Raw genomic sequence first — 17,483 nt, 5'->3', positions numbered from 1 at the left:
TACACATTATATTTTCTTGTATCTATGTTTCCTCCTGGTAGCTCTTTCTAGGATATGATTTCCTCAACATTGCCTACTTAAAGCCTGTTTTCCATTCAAGTCATACTAAAATTCTAATTCATTTAAAATTTTTTCTTGACTGTTGATTAATAAAAATTAGCTAACTACATTTATCAGATTATTCTTAAAGTATACTTATAACTTTTTGTGTTGTCAATGATCTCATAGTCTGCTTATCTACTGTTGAATATATCCAAATAGCAGTAACATTTTTGAAAATGATTATAACTTACATAATAAGATTATACTTATGAATGACCAAATCAAATTAATATAGGCACACAATAACTGCATAATTAATGAATTTAGGAATTAATGACTTTGAAAATTTAAATTGGTACTTATAAACATTTTGAATTGCAAAGTGAAATAATAAAATAAGAGCTTCTTTAAACCAAAATAAGAATTTTATAATAAGGTATTGTATTATTAGCAATACTTAAACTTAAAAGGAGTTCAACTAGCATATAAAATATTTCCAGTTAAGCAGTCTAGCAAATGGCATTCTTTAAGGAATAATCTAGGAAAACATGCAGTCTTGTTATTTAAAAGAAGGTCAATTAAAAAAATTATGAGACATTAAACAAAAATAAGGAAAAACAAACTGTTAATGGAATAAGACCTAAAGATTTGCAGAAGTTGAAATTATCAGAGAGTAAATTTAAAATATATTTAATATGTAAAAAAAAATAGTGTAATAGTTGGACATTCATTGGACAAGACTAGCAGCAATTTATTATAGGTTGTACGTCATGACTTCGGTGTGGGTAGACCAAAGATCTCATATCACTGCACTCCTGGATGCACGGCTGTTGGAATTGCAGACCTCCCTCAGACCACAATGTGGCTACATGGGGGGAGGGGCTCTCTCTTATTACCATCTGAAGGAGAAAGAAAAAGCCTAAACTTTGTTCAAGGATGAGTTGACTTAGTACATGTACATGAACTGAAAATGCACTGTTGCTTCTTTACAGCCTTTCAGAGGTTTCTGGGAACATAAAGGTAAAAGGGAATTCTTCCAATAGGATGATCTTCAGTAAGAGAATGTTATCACCATCTCTGAATAGAAGTAGCCATAGGCTAAGATACGAATATTCATGGATGTATTGAAAGTGGCAAATAATCTAATTTGTTTATTATTGGGCTGGAATGAAAATAATGACATTTAGGTAAGAAAAACTTGAGTAAAAGACATAGAGATTGACTAATGGGAATGGGCATGAGTGTAAAGTTTTCGGCAGTGCATTTTAATGTTTACCATAAAATATCTACAACAGAAGATGAACTACATAACCACATAGAAAAAACTCAGCCAGTTAACATTAGTCATCTTTTGACTTCAGAAACCAAAGTAGGCATAAACATAGTAGAAAGTATAGCAGATACAAAAGTTGTGCATGAGCCCAATATATGGGCTCATGTTTTCCAAGATTGATCTAGCAATTGCTTTCACCAACTACCCAATATAGGAATAAAGAACAAAGCTGCCCTGGCCGGTTGGCTCAGCGGTAGAGCATCGGCCTAGCGTGCAGAAGACCAGGGTTCGATTCCCGGCCAGGGCACATAGGAGAAGCACCCATTTGCTTTTCCACCCCTCCGCCGCGCTTTCCTTTCTGTCTCTCTCTTCCACTCCCGCAGCCAAGGCTCCATTGGAGCAAAGATGGCCCGGGCGCTGGGGATGGCTCTGTGGCCTCTGCCTCAGGCGCTAGAGTGGCTCTGATTGCAACATGGTGACGCCCAGGATGGGCAGAGCATCGCCCCCTGGTGGGCAGAGCGTCGCCCCTGGTGGGCGTGCCGGGTGGATCCTGGTCGGGCGCATGCGGGAGTCTGTCTGACTGTCTCTCCCTGTTTCTGGCTTCAGAAAAATACAAAAAAAAAAAAAAAAAAGAACAAAGCTATCACTCACTTGGTAGTCAGCAGATAACATTGGATTGAAGCAACCATGTGATTCATTCTGATTGCAATTGACATATAATCTAGTTACAGGTATGTTTTTCTTGTTTCTCCTGCTAACAAAGTTTCTATTACTAACCTGCCTTATAACTCAAGGCTTATGTAGTGAAGATGCACCAAAATGAGATCTCTCACAACATTTCAGTGAACTAAGAAATCTTCTTTATAGGAAATCATGGTAGTGATCATGAAACCATGGAATCTAATTGGCTATATAATATACCATCCCATTTGAAATCTGCTAAGTGCAAATGAGGTGCCAGCTTAGAAATGAGAGCTTGCAAAGATGGCACACTATCTTATAGGATGTTAAGGAAAAGAGAGAGAGACATTGATTTGTTCCACTTATTTATGCATTAATTTGTTGATTCTTGTATGTAGCCTGACTGGGGATTGAAGCTGCAACATTGGCATGTCTGAACAATGCTCTAACCAACTGAGCTACTCACCAGGGTCCATATATTATCTTAATCAATGATGTTAATCAATAATATAATCAATAATCCCCTGGGGAACAAATTTTTTTTTTTTTTATGTTCTGTTGCATGAGTTTTTAGAACTGTTTCTATATATTTCTGCATCACTGATTCCAAATCTGAAATCCCTTTTGTTGGTGCATGCTCTAGTTTTTATGCAATTTTAATTTTTTTTTGTTATAGTTAATGGCATGCATTAGTTTTTATTTTATTTTATTTTTTCTGAAGCTGGAAATGGGGAGGCAGTCAGACAGACTCTCACATGCACCCAACCGGGATCCACCTGGCATGCCCACCAGGGGGTGATGCTCTGCCCATCTGGGGCGTTGCTCTGTTACAACCAGAGCCATTCTAGTGCCTGAGGCAGAGGCCATGGAGACATCCTCAGCACCCAGGCCTACTTTACTACAATGGAGCCTTAGCTGCAGGAGGGAAAGAGAGAGACAGAGAGGAAGGAGAGGGGGAGGGGTGGAGAAGCAGATGGGCACTTCTCCTGTGTGCCCTGGCCAGAAATTGAACCCGGAACTCTTGCACGCCAGGCCGACGCTCTACCACTGAGCCAACCAGCCAGGGCCGCATTAGTTTTTAAATTGGAGTTAAAGGGCAATGACTCTTGGATTGAACATAAACATAAGGCAATTAATGTTTTTTACAAACATCACTTTTACATAATTGTAGTTGTATTTAAATGTAAAAAATTATTGTCTGATAAAAACACCCTCTTATTTTGTTTTAAGATTGAATCATGGCTTCTTTGAGTAGGCGTAAATGTAAGAATAGTCCTGACACCTTCTGTTATATATGTGGCTGTTACACCCTTCAACATCAAAGGCGCAATATTTCATCATTTGTGACACGTGCATATATTGCCTATTTTCAAGTTCCCCTTGGTGATCAAGACAAGAATTGGGCTCTTCATATTATGTGTTATAATTGTGAGGAAATGCTTTGTGCCTGGACAAAAGGAAAATGCAAAGGAATAACTTTTGGTATTCCCATGGTTTGGCATGAACCTAAGGACCACAGCAGTGACTGTTATTTCTGTCTGATCCATACAAAGGGCATTGGCAAGAAAAAATGGCATATGATCACATATCCTATATTCCTTCAGCAATACGACCTATCCCACACTCTGAGACACTCCGTGTTCCAGTTTTCAATGATTTTATTTCTTCTAAGGATGAAGAAAGTGAATATGGTGATCAAGTGTATTTTTATAAGATGCATGAGGAAACGGTTGTAGAATCTGAAGGGTCTTCTTCTGATGCCAAGCAGTCATTAACCCCTCAGCAGTTTAGCCAACCCAAATTGCATGACTTAGTAAGAAATTTGGGCCTATCAAAGAAAGCAGCTGAGTTATTAGCCTCCAGGCTTCAAAAAAAGAATGTGCTTCACCAGTCAATTGAAATATCCCATTTCAGGAAGCATGAACAAATTTTTTTGGACTTTTTTTTCCAAAGACAAACACTTTGTTTACTGTCATGATATCAGTAGTCTTCTCAGCCAGCTAGGTGTTACCACTCACAGTCCAACAGAATGGTGGCTATTTCTTGACAGCTCTAAACAGAGTCTGAAATTTGTTCTCCTACACAACAGTAATGTTTATGCAGCAGTTCCAATTGGTTATTCAACTCATCTGCGAGATTATAATGACATAAAAATTGTCCTCGACTTACTGAACTATGAGGAGCATAACTGGATAATGTGTGGATTTTAAAATGGTAAATTTCCTGCTAGGACAACAGACAGGTTTCATGAAGTATCCTTGCTTTCTGTGTTTGTGGGACAGCCGAGCTCAGGAGAAACACTAGACACAGAAGGAGTGGCTGAAATGAGAAGCTCTGGAAGTAGGAATACAAAATATTGTGAATGAAACTGTAGTTAATTGAGACAGGATTATTTTTCCCCCACTTCACATCCAACTTGGCTTAATGAAGCAGTTTGTTCAGGCTTTAAATAGAGAACGTGAATGCTTTCAACATATTATTTCTGCTTTTCCTGCCTTGTCTTTCGAGAAGATAAAAGCAGGTGTATTTGATGGACTTCAAATTTGAACCTTCATATGTGATGAAGAATTTGCTAGGAAGATGAATAAGGAGGAGAAAGCAGCATGTCAGTCTTTTGTGGCAGTTACAAAGAACTTCCTTGGCAACAAAAAAGGAGAAAACTATGAACTTCTGGTTCAAAGGATGCTGTTGGCTTTCTGCAACACTGGATGTAACGTGAGTGTTAACATTCACTACCTGAATAGTCACCTTGATAAGTTTCCCGAAAACCTTGGAGATGTTAGTGATGAGCAGACTACTGCTGGAGCATCAAACGAGATTGTCTTCAGCAAGTACACAAATGCAAGAGCTATAAACGCAAATTATTGCCTGCATAGAATTTAAGTAAGTTTTTTGCAAATTTTATGATTAAAGTAAGTGTTTTAATATGTTCTATTTCAAAATTGTAGACAAAATCTGATACAATCATATCTTTTAGTATATTAGTGTATTTACTACATTATATAAATTATTATATTTTTACGAAGATGATGCCCAAGAAGACATTCTATTTCATTATGTTAAACTAAATGTTGAAAATTTTACAATAAGATGAAAACCTAAAATCTTGAATTGCAAAAAAAAACTGTAGCTTACAGAGAAAAACTAATGTCAGATTTGTGATCAGTACACTTAAATTAGGTAATAACAAGTGTTTTTGTGGATGCAACAAAAATTTTGTTCCCCAGTGTTATTATGAATCAATAATCATGGTATGCTATTCTATCTCCAATAGCTACAATACATAGAATTGAGAACCAAGGGGTAAAAGAGTGGAACCACATACTTTCTGTTTGAATCTTTGGAAAATTTGGCTTACATTCTTGAAAATATGGGCTCCGTGCAATTAAGGTTTTGGGGTCTTTTCCCAGGGAAGAGATTTCTGCATTGGGAGACACAGAAAGAGTCTCTTCGTGAAATCAATGGCTTCCATCTAGTCATTTAGTCTCTTTGTGCTAAAAGATAATCAGGCAAGGAAAGAAGCCATTATTAATAGAGAAATTACTAGTTCTGACCATTAGAATGACGTAGAGTGTTGTTACAAATGGGGAAAGGATGAAAACATCTGAATTCAAGATGACCTAGTGGGCCTACCAGGCAGTGGCACAGTCGACACAGCATCGGACTGGAATGCGGAGGACTCAGTTTCAAAATTCCGAGGTCGCCAGCTTGAGTGCGGGCTCATTGGGTTTGGGCAAAGCTCACCAGCTTGAGCCCAAGGTCGCTGGCTTGAGCAAGGGGTCACTCAGTCTGCTGTAGCACCCCAGTCAAGGCACATATGAGAAAGCAGTCAATAAACAACTAAGGTGTCAAAATGAAGAATTGATGCTTCTCATCTCTCTCCCTTCCTGTCTGTCCTTATTTATCCCTATCTGTTCCTCTCACTGTCTTTCTCTCTGGCTTTGTCAAAAAAAAAAAAAAAAAGACAATAAAGAAGATGACCTACTGGAACATGCATTGGTACTTCTTTGTCCAATATTGTCAGAAAATGGACAAACAGAGCAGCCACATCATTACTAGGACACCGAACATTTAGGCATAAGGTTCTATTTTACCTTCCTAGGTAATACATTAATTAGCATATATGGTAGCCAAAGATGAGGGTGATATAAATTGCATAAGAAAGGAGAAAGGTGAGGATCAGCTGCAGCATCAAGACCAGCTTCAGTGACAGAAGTTGTAGTTTTTCCCTGTAATCAACACCCTCTTGTATATTTACTCAGAAAAATAGACAAATCTGAATTTAGGGGAAGCAGTTTTCCAATGAGTAAACTCATTTTTGAAAGCTGTTGGGGCCCTGGCCAGTTGGCTCAATGGTAGTGTTGGCCTGCCCTGTGGATGTCCTGGGTTCAATTCCTGGTCAAGGCACACAGGCGAAGCGACCAACTGCTTCTCAACCCCTTCCCTTTTGTCCTCTCTCTCTCTCTGTCTCTCTCTTCCCTTCTCACAGCCATGGTTAAGTTGGAGCAAGTTGGCCCCGGTGCTGAGGATGGCTTCAGTGGCCTTGCCTCAAGCATTCAAATGGCTCGGTTGCTGAGCAATGGAGCAATGGTCCCAGAAGGGCAGAGCACCCTGATAGCGGGCTTGCTGGGTGGATTCCAGTGGGGGAGCATGCAGGAGTTTGTGTCTCTGCCTCTATGTTTCTCACTTAAGAAAAATTTTTAAAAAAAAGAAGAAAGAAAATGAAAGCAGTTGGGCCTGAGAAGCACAAAAATTTGACTATAGTAAATGATGTGGTGAGTATCCAAGATCTCCATTCAGAACAGAGGAACTCATTCCTGCTGCTGCTGGAAGAGTTTACCTGCCAACAGCTCAGAGCTGAGTTCTTCCCCATGAATTGAATTATCTTTGGCTAAAGAGTGATGCCTTGGCCAAGTTTAGGCCTTACTGGTTTCCATGGCAAGTCTGAAAGTGACTCACTTTGGGTGAACTCTAAAGAGTCACCCCCGTGTCTAATGGCCTGAGTCATTAACCTAGGCTTCTGTTATAACAACATCTTAGTTCAACATCTTTCTTTCCCAGTACTGCTTTTGTTTAACCCTTATAAGCATAGTCGTGAGAGCACTTCTCAACAAGTCACTGTAGGTACATCTCAGTCCCTTTTTTGAGCAGACTGACCAATAAAAAATATTCTAGGAAATAATTTTTTTTCTTTAGGAATCCTTTTTAATTTTGGTTAGAAAAAAAATCAAAGTAGGCAAATCATAGTTATTAGCAATATATATATATATTAGCAATATATATATATCTCATTAGGACAAAGATAAACCATACTTAAATTTTCATGCCCAATGCCATAAAAGAAGTATAACATTATACACATTGATCTGAAGAGGTACCCCACTGTAGTATATGTACTATTGGGAGTGTATAAATACTGGGATTGTTAAGCAAAGGATGAAACTAGCATGGGTTAAGCATTCATTTCACAATCATTTTGCTAATATTCTCATTGTTTGAAAAGATTTTATAGAAATATTATGCAACCCATGTCTATTATCGAAAACTCTCCAATGAGCTTTACTGCTGTTTTATTTTTCTATCTATAAGTATTCCAAAGACTGGACAATGGCTTTTAAAATTTATTAAAGTAGTCCTTAGGGCTTTGGGCAAAGGACAACTAGCAATAAATATTTGATGATAAAATGATGATGATGATAATGATGTTCATTTGAATCTTGTCTCTTAAATATTTTCGTACCTCTTGGATGAAAAGAATGAGGGCAACTCTTCAATATCAGGCCAAGGTTAAATGAGGGCTTCTCTCTCTTAGACTTCATTACCACAGAAATGTGACCTGACATTAAAGTAATTCATAGTTCATTGGAAGCATCATAAGAACAATTACTATAACATTAGAAGGAACTTTTGAAGAAGAGCTTCAAAATACACTTCACAAAATTGCCAACGCAAGCAAAAACAATATTCTAATTCATATATGTTGGTCCCTATTTTTTTTAGATCACACCAAATGAACAAGCCAAGAAAGGCATGTGAAATGAAGTATATGTTTAATAAGGCAACCATGTTGAGAATCTTGGAAAGGTGAGAATGCATAGGCATGCAGTATATACATATGTAAGTGCAAACAGATATATGAGGAGTCACTAAAAGCGAAAGCTATCATACAATAGAAGTATTAATATATATAGCTGCTTACAGATGGGGCAGAATCCTGTTCTTTTTCTTCTTCTTAAGTGAGAAGTGGGAAGGCAGAGAAACAGACTCCACATGCACCCTGACCAGGATACACCCGACAAGCCCCTACCTGATGATGCTCTGCCCATTTGAAGCTGTTCCTCTGTTGCTCAGCAATTGAGCTATTTTAGTGCCTGAAGTGAGGCTCTGGAGCCATTCTCAGTGCCCGTGCCCAACTTGGTCCAATCGAGCCATAACTATGGAAGGGGAAGAGAGAGAAGAAAGAGAGAAGAGAGAGGGGGAGGGGTGAAGAAGCAGATGGTCGCTTCTCCTGTGTGCCCTGACTCGGAATCGAACCCAGGATGTCTATACGCCAGGTTGATGCTCTATCACTGAGCCAAATGATCATGGCCTTTTATTATTTTCTTTTTTTAGGTGAGATAGTGTGTTAGACTGCTGCATGTGGCTCAACTGGATCCACCTGGCAACCTCATCTGGGATTGATGTTCAAGCACCAAGCTATTTTTAGAATCTGAGGCTGATGCACTCCAACAGAGCTATCCTCAGCACCTGGGGCCACACTTGAACTAATCATAGCACTGACTGCAGGAGAGTAAAAGAGAGAGAAGAAGGAGAGAGAGGTTGTGGAAAAGCAGATGGTCACTTCTCCTGTGTTCTCTGACTAGAATTGAACCCAAGACATCCATACACCGGGACATCCATATGCTGGGCTGATGCTCTATGCACTGAGCTACTGGGAAGGGCCCAGAGTCCTGTTCTAATACAAATACTATCACTTATCTCAGCACTCTATCTTTAGACTATAACTAACATGTTAATATAGTATCAGAGATTTCTACATACATAAATATGCAGGTGTGTTATAATTTGACTCATTAATGCTAATAAATTCAGGGTATATTATTTTAAATAAATGCAAGGAATTTTATTCAAAATATATTTTATTCTTTGTAATGTTATGCAGAAAATAATATTCTTTAAAGCATCACTCACGCCTGACCAGGTGGTGGCTCCATGGATGGAGTGTTGGACTGGGATGTGGAGAACCCAGGTTCGAGACCCTGAGGTCACCAGCTTGAGCATGGGCTCATCTGGTTTGAGCAAGGCTCACCAGCTTGAGCCCAAGGGCTCTGGCTCGAGCAAGGGATCACTTGGTCTGCTGTTAGCCCCCTGGTCAAGGCACATATGAGAAAGCAACCCATGAACAACTAAGGAACCACAACAAAGAATTGATGTTTCTCATCTCTCTCCCTTCACGTCTGTCTGTCCCTATTTGTCCCTCTCTCTGACTCTCCCTGTCTCTGTCATAAAAAAAGCATTACTCACTTAACAAGTTCTATTATATATAAACTTTTATTAACCATATATATAAAAAAATTCTATTTCATACCTCATGGGGATATTTTGAAGATTAAATGTGCATACATAAAGTTAGTGCTTTGTAAATACCTCTAAAGACATATTTTAGGTATGACTGTTCTAGTCTAGTCCAAATGAGTGTCTTGAATACTCCTACATGCAGTTAGAATGTGTGTTAAGTTCTAGCAATCAGACTGCTACAATCTACCTTCCAACTTCTAAATCTTAGAAATGAGATCATTAGGATTAATTTTATGGCTTAATACATATGAAAATAATTGTATATGTTTCTAATTATAAATACCTTATTCATTCTACTTCAATATCATAATCTTACTTCATTGTATATCAAAATCTTTATATACCAAAAAAAGCACTGCAGTAGAAAACTCTGAATATTATAAAATACCAATATTAAAAGTTTACAGAGGCAAGTGATTTTCTAAAAGGAATTTAGTTTTGGGCTACCTGCATTTATATTTAGTGAAAAAAAAAGAACATCAGATATACTCAAATTTGGATATAAGACAATTTATATTTTAGGTAAAGAAAGCTGATAATCAATGTGATATACTGTCATGACTAGTGTCAAAATATTAAAACGTCATTGTAATTAACAATTGGATGTGGCTCAGCTTTCCTGGCTGCCCCAGCCTCCCTCCTGTGACAGTCTAGACCACCCACAGTAAGTAAGGGGTGATGTGCGGCACAGGAACATTAGGGTTTGCTTTTATAAAATCAATTATTATATAATTTTATTAACACCTTTAGAGATAAATACATTTTTATAAAAGCACCTCATATCTATAAGGTTAAATTTTTGAGTCTCACTAGATTGTAACTTTTATTTTGGTAACAAGCAGAAAAATCAGTCTTCTAGTTTAAGTTAGACTTCTATGTAGGGGAAATATATCTTAAACACCTGAATTTTTTTTTTTTTGTATTTTTCTGAAGCTGGAAACGGGGAGAGACAGTCAGACAGACTCCCACATGCACCCAACCGGGATCCACCCGGCACACCCACCAGGGGCGATGCTCTGCCCACCACAATGCTCTGCCCTTCCGGGGCATCACTCTGTTGCGACCAGAGCCACTCCAGCACCTGGGGCAGAGGCCAAGGAGCCATCCCCAGAGCCCAGGCCATCGTTGCTCCAATGGAGCCTCACTGCGGAAGGGGAAGAGAGAGAAAGAGAGGAAGGAGAGGGGGAGGGGTGGAGAAGCAGATGGGTGCTTCTCCTGTGTGCCCTGGTCAGGAATCGAACCTGGGACTTCTGCACACCAGGCCGACGCTCTACCACTGAGCCAACCGGCCAGGGCCTGAATTTTTTTTAGTAATTAAAAAAGTAAGATAAATAAAACCTTCAATTACGTGTCTGGAAGCTGACAAATGAAGGCACTTTACAGAGTCCTAGGGCTCAACACAAAATGTGTGACACTTTGTAATGCATGCTTCTCTCATTTCTGGAAACTCCACCAAGAACTCCAGTAAGAATATCAATAAAAAGCAGAATTTTTAAATCTGTTATTTCAATGTGCCTAAATTTATGGTTGTGATGAAATTTAAAGGTTTTGTTTACCCTACTATCTAGATTATGCGCAGACATATTCTGCATAAAGACTGACTAAGATTTAGTGAGTCAATAAAACACATCAATGAGATACTAATAAATGAAAGTATATACAATGTTTATGAATAGAAAGAACTAACATCATCAAAATATTCATACTAAACAAAGTAATCTGTAATACCTATGCATTTTCACAGAACTAGAACAAATAATCCAAAAATGTGCATGGAAACACAAAAAACTTGACTATCAACAACCATCTTGAAAAAAATTAAACAAAATGTGAGGTGTCACACTATCTGATAACAAATCATACTACAAGGTTATAGTAATCAAAACAGCTCAGTACTGGTATAAAAACAGACCGTGCAGGGGTCTTCAAACTTTTTATAAAAACCGCCCACTTTTGCAGTGCTGGTCAACCTGGTCCCTACCGTGCAATCAAACAGCGCTGCGATTGGCCCACCATGAAAGCTGGACCGCCCACTAGTGGGCGGTAGGAACCAGGTTGACCAGCACTGCAAAAGTGGGCGGTTTTTATAAAAAGTTTGACGACCCCTGGAACGGAACCAAATAGAGAGCCCAGGGATAAAGCCATGCCTTTACATTCAATTAATCTTTGACAAAGGATGCAAGAAAATAAGATGAAGTAAAGGGAGTCTGATAAATGGAATTGAGAAAATTGGACAGACACGTACAAAAAAGAAACTAGATCACCTTTTTAGAAGAATAAATTAAAAATGGATTAAAGACTTAAATGTAAGATATAAAACCATTAAACTCCTGGAAGAAAACATAAGCAGTAAAATTTCTGAGATTTCTGACATGCCTTATATTCCCAGGCAAGGAAAACAAAACAAAAAAATGGGACTATATTAAACCGAAAAGTTTTTGCAAGGCAAAGGAAATCATTAGAATATGAAAAGAAAACTTACTTAATGGAAGGAAATATTCACCAATAATATATCTGTTAAGAAGTCAATACCCAAAATTTATAAAGAACTCAAACTACTTAACACCATAAAACAAACAATCCATTTGAAAAGTGGCCACAGGACCTGAATAGACACTTCTCCAAAGAAGACATACAGATAGTCATAGGCAAATGAAGAGATGGTCAGTGTCACTAATCATCAGATAAGTGAAAATCAAAACCACAATGAGATACCACTTCATACCTTTCAGGAAAGCTATCATCAATAACTCAACAAACAACAATTGTTAGCAAGGATATGCAGAAAAGGGAATCCTAGTGCACTGTTGGTGCTAATGCACATTGGTGCAAACCCTATGGAAAACAGTGTAGAAGTTCTTCAAAGAATTTAAGGCCCTGGGATTACAAATAATAGCTGATACCAACCCACGAAGACCTAAAAATAACACAACTGAAAACTGGAGGCAGACAACACCAAGCCTAGCCTCAACCAACTCTACAAATAATAATAAAAAAAAAAGATGAGAAGACAAAGGAGTGCAATCCAAATGAAACCACAAGAGACACCTTCGAGAGATGAACTGAGTGATATGGAAATAATCAAACTTCCAGATGCGAAGTTCAAAATAATGATTGTAAGGATGCTTAGGGACCTTAGAACAACAATGGAGGGACAGTTTGAAAACCTAAATAAAGAAATAGCAAGTATAAAAAAGAATCAGTTGGAGACGACAAATACAATATCAGAAATAAAGACCACAATGGAAGGAATTAAAAACAGGATAGATAGAGCAGAGGATCGAATCAGCGAGTTAGAAGACAACTGGAATGAAGGCATGAAAGCAGAGAAGAAAAGAGAAAAAAGACTCAAAAAGTCAGAGGAAACTCTTAGAGAGCTCTTTGACAACATGAAGAGAAATAACATCCGCATCATAGGGGTTCCTGAAGAAGAAGAAAAAGAACAAGGGATAGAGACTTTGTTCAATCATATCATAGCTGAAAACTTCCCTAAATTAATGCAAGAGAAACTCTCACAAATCCAAGAAGCACAAAGGACTCCATTAAAGAGAAACCCAAAGAAACCTACACCAAGACACATCATAATTAAAATACCAAAGCTAAGTGATAAAGAGAAAATATTAAAAGCTGCAAGAGAAAAAAAAGTTATCACCTACAAAGGAGCCCCCATAAGGATGACATCTGACTTCTCAACAGAAACACTTGAGGCCAGAAGGGAATGGCAAGAAATATTCAAAGTAATGCAGAACAAGAACCTACAACCAAGACTACTTTATCCAGCAAGGCTATCGTTTAAAATTGAAGGAGAAATAAAAAGCTTCCCAGACAAAAAACAACTCAAGGAATTCATTACAACCAAACCAATGCTGCAGGAAATATTAAGGGGCCTGGTGTAAACAGATAAAGTGGGAAAAGAATACAGAAAAAAAAAAAGAAAAGGAATACACCTTTAAAGAAGAAAATGGCAATAAACAACTACATATCAATAATAACCTTAAATGTAAATGGATTAAATGATCCAATCAAAAGACATAGGGTAGCTGCGTGGATAAGAAAACAGGACCCATACATATGTTGTCTACAAGAGACACACCTTAGAACAAAAGACACACCTTTACAGATTGAAGGTAAAAGGATGGAAAAAAACGTTTCATGCAAACGGAAATGAAAAAAAAGCTGGGGTAGCAATACTTATATCAGACAAATTGGACTTTAAAACAAAGGATATAGTAAGAGATAAAGAAGGCCACTACATAATGATAAAGGGAGTAATCCAACAGGAAGATATAACTATTATAAATATCTATGCACCTAATATAGGAGCACCCAAATATATAAAACAGACTTTGATGGATTTAAAGGGCGAGATCAACAGCAATACTATAATAGTAGGGGATTTCAATACCCCACTAACATCACTAGATAGATCCTCAAGAAAGAAAATTAACAAAGAAACAGCAGACTTCTTGGAAACACTAGATCAACTCGATTTAATAGATATCTTCAGATCCTTTCACCCTAAAGCAGCAGAATATACATTCTTTTCAAGTGCTCATGGTACATTCTCTAGGATAGACCACATGTTAGGGCACAAAAGGGCTCTCAACAAATTTAAGAAGACTGAAAGCATATCAAGCACTCTCTCCGATCACAACGGCATAAAACTAGAAATGAATCACAGCAGAAAAGCTCAAAAATTCTCAAACACATAGAAACTAAATAGCAGGGTGTTAAATAATGAATGGATTAAGAATGAGATCAAAGAAGAAATAAAGAAATTCCTAGAAACGAATGACAATGAGCATACAACAACTCAAAATTTATGGGACACAGCGAAAGCAGTGCTGAGAGGGAAGTTCATAGCACTACAGGCACACTTTCAGAAGCTAGAAAAAGCTCAAATAAACAACTTAACCCTGCATCTAAAAGAATTAGAAAAAGAACAGCAAGTAAAGCCCAAATGTAGTAGAAGGAAGGAAATAATAAAGATCAGAGCAGAAATAAATGACATAGAGGCTAAAGAAACAATACAGAGGATCAATGAAACTAGGAGCTGGTTCTTTGAAAAGGTAAACAAGATTGATGAACCTTTAAGTAGACTCACCAAGAAAAAGAGAGAGAGGACTCAAATAAATAAAATTAGAAATGAGAGAGGAGAAATAACAACTGACACAACAGAAATACAAAATATTGTAAGAAAATACTATGAAGAACTGTATGCCAAAAAACTAGACAACCTAGATGAAATGGACAAATTCCTTGAAACATACAATCTTCCAAAAATCAATCTGGAAGAATCAGAAAATTTAAACAGACCGATTACACCAAAGGAGATCGAAACAGTTATCAAAAAACTCCCAACAAAGAAAAGTCCGGGGCCCGATGGCTTCACAACGGAATTCTACCAAATATTCAAAGAAGAACTAACTCCTATCCTTCTCAAACTATTTCAAAAAATTCAAGAGGAAGGAAGACTTCCAAGCTCCTTTTATGAGGCGAGCATAATTCTGATTCCAAAACCAGGCAAAGACAACACAAAGAAAGAAAATTATAGGCCAATATCTCTGATGAATATAGATGCTAAAATCCTCAACAAAATATTAGCAAACCGGATCCAACAATATATGGAAAAAATCATACACCATGATCAAGTGGGATTTATTCTGGGGAGGCAAGGCTGGTACAATATTCGTAAATCAATCAATGTGATTCATCACATAAACAAAAAGAAGGAGAAAAACCATATGATAATTTCAATAGATGCAGAAAAAGCATTTGATAAAATCCAGCACCCATTCATGACCAAAACTCTCAGCAAAGTGGGAATACAGGGAACATACCTCAACATGATAAAAGCCATCTATGAGAAACCCACAGCCAACGTCATACTCAATGGGAAAAAATTAAAAGCAATACCCTTAAGATCAGGAACAAGGCAGGGGTGTCCCCTTTCAGCACTCTTATTTAACATAGTCCTGGAAGTCCTAGCCACAGCAATCAGACAAGAAGAAGAAATAAAAGGCATTCAAGTTGGAAAAGAAGAAGTAAAACTATCATTATTTGCAGATGATATGATATTGTATATAGAAAACCCTAAAGTCTCAGTCAAAAAACTACTGGACCTGATAAATAAATTCAGCAAACTGGCAGGATATAAAATCAATACTCAGAAATCAGAAGCATTTTTATACACCAACAATGAACAGTCAGAAAGAGAAATTAAGGAAACAATCCCCTTCACAATTACAACCCAAAAAATAAAGTACCTAGGAGTAAACTTAACCAAGGAGACTAAAGACTTGTACTCGGAAAATTACAAAACATTGATAAAAGAAATCAAGGAAGATACAAACAAGTGGAAGCATATACCGTGCTCATGGTTAGGAAGAATAAACATCATTAAAATGTCTATATTACCCAAAGCAATATATAAATTCAATGCAATACCAATTAAAATACCAATGACATACTTCAAAGATATAGAACACATATTCCAAAAATTTATATGGAACCAAAAAAGGACACGAATAGCCTCAGCAATCTTAAAAAAGAAGAATAAAGTGGGAGGTATCACACTTCCTGATATCAAGTTATACTACAAGGCCATTGTACTCAAAACAGCCTGGTACTGGCATAAGAACAGGCATATAGATCAATGGAACAGAACAGAGAACCCAGAAATAAACCCACAGTTCTATGGACAACTGATATTTGACAAAGGAGGTAAGGAAATACAATGGAGTAAAGACAGCCTCTTTAACAAATGGTGTTGGGAAAATTGGACAGCTACCTGCAAAAAAATGAAACTAGATCACCAGCTTACACCACTCACAAAAATAAACTCAAAATGGATAAAAGACTTGAATGTAGGCCGTGAAACCATAAGCATCTTAGAAGAAAACATAGGCAGTAAGCTCTCCGACATCTCTCAGAGCAATATATTTGCTGATTTATCTCCACGGGGAAGTGAAATAAAAGACAGGATAAACAAATGGGACTATATCAAACTAAAAAGCTTTTGCACAGCTAAAGACAACAAGAACAGAATAAAAAGACAAACTACACAATGGGAGAACATATTTGACAATACGTCTGATAAGGGGTTAATAACCAAAATTTATAAAGAACTTGTAAAACTCAACACCAGGAAGACAAACAACCCAATCCAAAAATGGGCAAAAGAGATGAATAGACACTCCTCCAAAGAGGACATACAGATGGCCAATAGGCATATGAAAAAATGCTCAACATCACTAATCATTAGAGAAATGCAAATTAAAACCACAATGAGATATCACCTTACACCAGTCAGAATGACGCTTATCAACAAAACAACACAGAATAAGTGCTGGCGAGGATGTGGAGAAAAGGGAACCCTCCTGCACTGCTGGTGGGAATGCAGACTGGTGCAGCCACTGTGGAAAACAGTATGGAGATTCCTCAAAAAACTGAAAATCGAACTGCCTTTTGACCCAGCTATCCCACTTTTAGGAATATACCCCAAGGACACCATAGAACGGCTCGAAAAGGAGAAATGCACCCGCATGTTTGTGGCAGCATTGTTCACAATAGCGAAGATCTGGAAACAGCCCAAGTGTCCGTCAGAGGACGAGTGGATTAAAAAACTTTGGTACATATATACTATGGAATACTACTCAGCCATAAGAAATGATGACATCGGATCATTTACAATAACATGGATGGACCTTGATAACATTATACGGAGTGAAATAAGTAAATCAGAAAAAAAACTAAGATGAATCCATACATAGAAGGGACATAAAAATGAGACTCAGAGACATGAACAAGAATGTGATGGCAACAGTGGCGGGGCGTTGGGGGAGGGGGGATGGGGTGAAGAAGGAGAGAGGGGTTAGGGGAGGGGAGGGGCACAAAGAAAACCAGATAG

At 37.7% G+C, this 17,483-nt stretch overlaps 1 protein-coding gene across 1 annotated transcript in view; it reads right to left on the bottom strand.

Moving 5' to 3' along the window:
• Positions 1-17,483, bottom strand: part of EYS (eyes shut homolog) — a 1,965,296-nt gene that overhangs the window by 1,082,259 nt on the left and 865,554 nt on the right. The gene's annotated exons all lie outside the window — the stretch shown is intronic.

This window comes from Saccopteryx leptura, chromosome 1 (assembly GCF_036850995.1).
Source record: "Saccopteryx leptura isolate mSacLep1 chromosome 1, mSacLep1_pri_phased_curated, whole genome shotgun sequence".
Taxonomy (NCBI): Eukaryota; Metazoa; Chordata; class Mammalia; order Chiroptera; family Emballonuridae; genus Saccopteryx; species Saccopteryx leptura.
Note: the sequence above shows the minus strand (reverse complement) of the source record. Positions and strands in the feature narration are given on the sequence as shown.